Source organism: Lytechinus pictus, chromosome 5 (genome assembly GCF_037042905.1).
Source record: "Lytechinus pictus isolate F3 Inbred chromosome 5, Lp3.0, whole genome shotgun sequence".
Classification (NCBI taxonomy): domain Eukaryota; kingdom Metazoa; phylum Echinodermata; class Echinoidea; order Temnopleuroida; family Toxopneustidae; genus Lytechinus; species Lytechinus pictus.
In genome coordinates this window covers 49116901-49124387 of record NC_087249.1, presented here as the reverse complement: position 1 = coordinate 49124387, position 7487 = coordinate 49116901, and positions in this window count along the sequence as shown.

The following is a 7487-nucleotide window of genomic DNA, read 5'->3' as shown; positions in this document are numbered from 1 at the left end:
CTTTAAAGACTCCCATTTGTATTATTTGTCTTCCTCTTATAGTGCATGTATTTTGATTTCCCTTTTGCCCCTCAGTACCCATTTATTTGGCAGTATATGTTTTTTGTGTGATGATGTGTGTATGTGGAGGGTATATTCTTGTACTTTTTAGTAAGAGCATCAGAGTGATGTCACTGAATTGACATGTTCCATTCATTTCATCTCGTTTTTTATGAGTGAATTTTGAATACTTGTAGGGCCTATATTGTTGAAAAGCCACTTGATAACATGAATTTAATAATGATATTCTTTTTACATTGTTTAAAAGTCGTATATGGGGTAATGAAGTGAAGTGATCAATTGATACCGAGGTACTTTGATTGGGGGAAATGGAAAAGGGACATTTTTGCCCTCCCACCCCCCCCCCCTCTCCCCCCTCCCCCCTCTCTCTCTCTCTCTCTCTCTCAATGAAAACTTTTAAACCAAATAAAATTGAAAAGTTACTGAAATCCTTCAATCTGATCGTAAATTTATTTCTAAGTATTTTAACAAGTGTTTATGAAACAGGTCCAGGGCCCTGTACCACAAAACAATCAAGTTTACAATCAAGAGTACACTGCAAAAACACCGGTGTTAATTAAATGCCGAATTGGTGTTAGTCTAACGCCTATATACCCGGTGTTGTTTCAACACCTCTCTGGTGGGGACCGATATAGATACCAGGCTGGTGTTAGATGAACACCTGCGTTTTTGCGGCCTAATTGTATAACTATGACCAAATATATGGTGTAAAAATTTACAATAAAAAAAATTAATTGAAATATTGTTACACCCCAAAACACCAGTTTCGGCATTGAGATTCAGCCTGGGTGAACAAAATAAGTACATGTATAGAACTTTCTGTCCGCTCAGAATCTATGTCCATAAAGCCCCCCCCCCCCCGCCCCCTCACACACACACTTTATCCCTCATCCTCAATCTCATCTCCAGGCGATGATGCCTGCTTGCGGATTCGAACTCCTGTCTGGTCTTTCAAAGAATAATTATTGACAAAATATGTTTGTTTGGACAAGCTTTAGCGTTCGATACTGACATGCCTAATCGAATTGTACTTTGGCATCAATACTGACCTGTGTTTCGGTTGCATAAAGTTCAAGGCATCCTTAATTCAATCGAATATGATATCATTTGATTAAGCTTGCGGCGATGAATTATTAATTGCGCTATTTTTATTTTGTTTTGGCGTCATCTTCTCTCTCTTGAAAAGGACATGGCACTAACTCTACGTTGATCATAGTGAACGTATATATTCCTCGATCATAATTATATTATCCTTTTGAGAGATAATTTCCGTATTTATTTTATATTTCATATTTTTTTCTTAATAGTTTATAAATCTATATCGCATTTGAAATTCAAAATGTTCATGATATATGGGAATGGTATGTGATAGTATTAAATTTCCTCGTTATAAAGTTTTTTTTTTTTTTTTTTTTTTTGGGGGGGGGAGGGTCTATACCACAAGACGTTCTTATCTAAATTTAAGAAAAATCCCTTTACCGGCACGCCCCCACCCATATAACTTGATTTACTAATTTAACCGATTGTGAAGAAATTTTACCTCATTTATAAATTGCCAAAAATAACTTTATTAAAACATTTCATGACATCAGCATTCCCATTCTTATCCGATCCTTCAAATCATTGTAGGCTATATACGCTGACAGCATTTACATAGATCTCTCACCTATGTTTGCCTCCCCCGAGTATTATCTCTCAAACCAGCGAATTTCAGATGAAAGAAATAGCATCGATGGCAGTGACAATCGGCTTAATAACATGCCATATCGTAATGTTGATCAGAACTTCTGCAATTTTTCCTGACAACTCACCGCTATGTCTATGGGTGTGTAAATACTGCATTGTTACGCTCAAAGGGGGCGCCAAGGGGGGTGGCAAGGGCGACCCCTCGTTCCCTATATGATTTTTCAAGAAAGGAAAATGTAGGAGAATAAAAGGGAGAGTCTGGAAAAAAAGAAGAAGGAAGAGCATAAAAATGAGAGGTCTGGGCCGAATGCCCCTATAAATCAATTAAAAAAAATATATGACGTCACCTAGCTTTAGGATGCCTTGCCCCTATCAAGATATCCCACCGCTAACCCTGATTGCGCTGGAAATGACCCGCCCTCCCCTATCTATATTATTTCCCTGGTCATGACTGTTACACAGGGAAGCCAAGCTTTGAAACAGATTTTTACTCTTCAAAATTTGAAGAAAAAATAATCATCTCCCTTGCTTCCGCCCCTCATTTTTTCTTGCCCCCTCCCCAGACTTTAAAATCATGATATTTCACTGATCATGGGCTATAGGTTGTGAAAACTTAAAATTCTTGTTTTTAGCAAGGCTATCTCTGACACAACCCCCCCCCCCCCCATCACGACCACCAACACCACCTCATACGCTTTTGGTGCTGACATAAAATGACGTCTTCACCATGTTATCAGATCTTTGTTCACATCACGATCTTGATTAAGGATTATTTGTATGTGCTGATAGCATCTCTTGGAGCACGCACTGTAGATTGAAGTGACTGCAAGCGTTTAGAGATATATATATATATATATATATATATTTTTTACCAAGTTCAAATGATCTGATACAGATATCTCGGGGTTAGGCATACTCTAGTGGTTTGTGAAGTGATCTTATCGAAAATGGGAGGTGGAATAAGATGAAGGATGTGGTGATGGTGGTGGTCTTTTTGTCGAGGAGATGGTGAAAATAATACATGCAAGGCCAGAAGCAGCATATTTCTTTTTTCTATCTAGAAAAAAATAGAATACTTAAAATCTTTACTTGTTTTATTTTGTTGAAGGAGTCATCTGAATGTTTCAAACAGAATACTATTTGCACCATTCAAAATGTTCGAAAATATAAGCAAGCAAGAAAGCGAAGCGATAGAACTTGTGGGGGTTGCATATTAAGCTTGAAAAGAAAGGATTTCGTGATCGAGGATAATGATAACGATGCTGATGGGGATGATGATGGTTGTGGTGGTGAGGAATGGGACGCACAGAAGGCGGATCGGGAAAATGGGGGAGGGGAAATAAGATTATCAGGCGGAAGGGGAGGAACAGGAGCATGAGGAAGAGGATAAGGTCTGATAGGGAAGTGGAGGGGGGGGGGAGAGTGAAAACAAATAATTTTCTTTGATGATTACTATCGCAGATATATATTTTTTTCTGAGAATATATAGTCATTATCTCTGCCTAGTGAAAGTATAGAACCCATGTTATCAGAAGTTTTCTTTCTTACGATATAATTGCATCATGGACATGGAAATTCAGTATCTTCACACTGATCTTGCATGCTATCGTCACGGATCTATGTTTTTTGTGAAAAACGTAAAAAACTTTCATAATGATAAGTTACCAAACTATAACATGAAAGCTCTACATAGAAATTAAGCCTATTATTTCGACTTATTCATCTATATATTCTTTTCTTTTTACCAAAGATCGTTTCTGCAATGTAAAACTGCTTTACAAAAGAGCACTGCACAATTACAATATATTCAGAGTGCAATGTACGACAAGGGTTACAGGAAAATTATAAAACATTACAGTATATAGTAGTCGTATAACAAAAAAAGTGATGTCTCATCAAAATGATTAATGGTGTAATCCCTTTCTTTTGTCATTTTTGCTCTAGAATTGAAATCACGTCCATCTCCAAGGACTTAAATCGTCATCACCATCAGAATATATTATCAAACACAAAGGGATTGTGATTTCAAGCTGGCAATACGTATCAATGATTAAATATAATAAAACATTACAATATAGTATTAAAAAAAAGTGATTTCTCATCAAAATTATTAATGGTGTAATCCCTTTCTTTTGTCATTTCTGCTCTATAGAATGGAAATCACGTCCATCTCCAAGGACTTAAATCGTCATCACCATCAGAATATATTATCAAACACAAAGGGATTGTGATTTCAAGCTGGCAATACGTATCAATGATTAAAGATAATAAAACATTACAATATAGTATTAAAAAAAAGTGATTTCTCATCAAAATGATTAATGGTGTAATCCCTTTCTTTTGTCATTTCTGCTCTATAGAATGGAAATCACGTCCATCTCCAAGGACTTAAATCGTCATCACCATCTGAATATATTATCAAACACAAAGGGATTGTGATTTCAAGCTGGCAATACGTATCAATGATTAAAGATAATAAAACATTACAATATAGTACAAAAAAAAGTGATTTCTCATCAAAATTATTAATGGTGTAATCCCTTTCTTTTGTCATTTCTGCTCTAGAATGGAAATCACGTCCATCTCCAAGGACTTAAATCGTCATCACCATCAGAATATATTATCAAACACAAAGGGATTGTGATTTCAAGCTGGCAATACGTATCAATGATTAAAGATAATAAAACATTACAATATAGTACAAAAAAAAGTGATTTCTCATCAAAATTATTAATGGTGTAATCCCTTTCTTTTGTCATTTCTGCTCTATAGAATGGAAATCACGTCCATCTCCAAGGACTTAAATCGTCATCACCATCTGAATATATTATCAAACACAAAGGGATTGTGATTTCAAGCTGGCAATACGTATCAATAATTAAAGATGCAACAAAAGGTTTACATAGCGGAGCATCGTTCAAAATTTACGAAGGTATCAAGAAAAAGAAAACCAAAGTAGATGGAAGGAGATATTTTGTTTCAAGAATTTAATATTCACATGGACGTCCTTCTTAACGCAAGTTAAATCAATTTTTCCTATTTCATCAGGAGATGCGCTTTTACGCGACTGTTGGAAACACCATTTCCTCGGCATTATTCTGTGAAAATTGCATATACATAATACAGGGCTGCACACAGAATGGGAGAGTGGTAAAAGCAAACGTGTTGCACATTGCATGGTAATTAATGTCAATGGAGACACGCTCTGAGTAGCCCGCGTCATCCGCATCTTTTCGTTTCCATAGCAACCACCTCCACTTCCGTTAACATCGCTCGGCGAGCTGCACTCGTTCGCCTATTGTTCAATATTGTGTCCGTACTCTGCGGATGCAAATATGCATGCAGGTATTTGGTGAAGTGTGATATAATAATTTCAAGAGGTTACTAATTGTGGTTGTGTAGTTTATTCAAAATGGGAAATATCACAGAGAAAGGTCACAATCATGGCGAGTTGACTGAAGGCAAGCATTGTCTAACAGTTATTATGCGTGGGTCCGGTGATGGGGGAGGGGGGGGGGGTACATGAAGATTTATTATCATATTATTATTCCAAAAGAGCTATATCCACAGTCAGCGGTTTTAGGGGTAAATCATTTTTGTATGTGCCACACTTTCTTAACCACTGTTATTTTATTTTTTCGTATACGTGGTATCATCTTTGAATCATGTTTTAATTTTTTTAGCAATTAATTTCATTTTCAAATAATATTTAACAATGGCATTTTTTCTAATCTGGAACAAATCCTAAATTTGAAATCCATTATCAAAGCATTTAAAAAAAAGTATTTTTTAGTACGATGTCGTGCATTTTATTTCCATTTTTTAGATACACATTTCATTTTTTTAACCAATATTGGTAAATTTGGTCAAGATTGAATTTACTCCCTTTTTGAATTTAGCTCTTCATATTTATGATGAGGTTTTTAGAGTTAAAAATCTGATAGTGAATTTTATTGAATGAGATTTTAGATTAATCTTTGTATCATATTTAATTGTTGTTTTGTCCTAACCTTCCAACAATAAGGCATTTTCTTAATTAATTTTGTTTATATTAATACATTTACAAAGGCCTACATAACAAAATTGGAACAATAATAATTTTTTGCTAGGAAACCCACACTAGTTTAATTTCCCCTTTTTATAAAAATGATTTATTTTGCTATTATAAACATGATAACTTTGTCGTCTCTGACGTCCTCTCTCTCACCCCATTTCGTATTTTCTTTCCCCCCTCTCTCTCTCTCTCTCTCTCTCTGTTTCTTTTACTTTAACTCTTTCTCTCTTTCTATCTCTCTCTATATTTACCTCTTACTCTTTTCAAATTTAATTTCTGGCGTACAGATAGAGGTGATTGTTGCCAACAGTTCCAAGACTAAAAAAAAGAAGAAAAGTAAGGAAAGGGTGAAATGTGATATTACTTGTTGTATATTATGTCAAACTCTATCACGAAATTAGATTTTCATTTTAGTAAAGCCAAAATTTCCGCTCGCTCGCGGCTTTCTATTATTTGTTGGATATCATGTCAAACTCTATCACGAAATTAGATTCTCATTTTAGTAAGGCCAAAATTTCCACTCGCTCGTGACTTTGTTGGATATCATGTTAAACTCTATCACGAAATTAGATTCTTATTTTAGTAAGGCCAAAATTTCCGCTCGCTCGCAACTTTCTAGAAAATATCCCACATACCTCATGTTGTGACCCTTCCAAAATATTGTCTATTACGCCACTGGTGTCAGAATCGTTTTATTTTACTCTTTATTTTGGCGCATTTTCCTTATTCTCTCAATTATTTCAGTGAGCAGACCTACAACATAGACAAAGCGATGGTGCAATAATTTTAGATAAAAATGATAATTAATTTCTAAACTGATAACCTAGTTCTTTTGTCATGACATGTCATGACAGAGGTCAAATAAAGCAAGCCACAATGAGAACTGTCCCCAAAGATATACATTTGTATACTGATCTCTGACAAGATGAACAATTATGAAATTTGCTTTGGTTTACCGAGCAAATAATAGTTTTTTCTGCACAAAGTACACAGTGGGTTATTGACAATATTTACTTAGTGGAGCGGTAGTAACTCTGGCGAGGCGGTGAAGGTGTTGAAAAATATTGAAAAGCAAATCTCTTTCTCGAATCAAATCTGTAGAGACTTCAACACGTCTATTCAAGATGATGTTGAATTGTCACCACCTTATACGAAATCAGGCAGCGGTGCTTCTTTAGTATCTTGTTTAGTTATATTGTGAACTTTAATTGACAGGGGCATGCCTGGGACAACATCCCCTTCGATTCTTAAGTGATTAAAGAAGAAGAAAAAAAATGCAAATAAAAGGCAACAATACGTCCCTTGGTTGTGTAATTAACACTATAACTATTCCCGTTTTCTTTACTTAGGAAATCAAACAAGGTCATAAGTATAAAGGATGTTAAGTGGAACCTCCTTGCGATATTGATTTGGGCTATCTATTTCTACTTCTAATAAAAAGAATAACCTTTGTCATTTTGACAAAAATCGAGCCGCTTTTTAAATGCCAGTAGAATTAGAAATTCAATTTTGTAAAGATTTGTGTAGATCATATCTGTATGAAGACTTTGATGGCGGAGTCTGTTAACAAATAAAAAGAAACGTACACTCATCCGAATGGAATAGATATGATGATTTTAGGGGGAAATGCTGTATTGATTCCATTGAGTGGGTGTTGGTGGTATTTTGCAAATTATTGGTTGTGCCC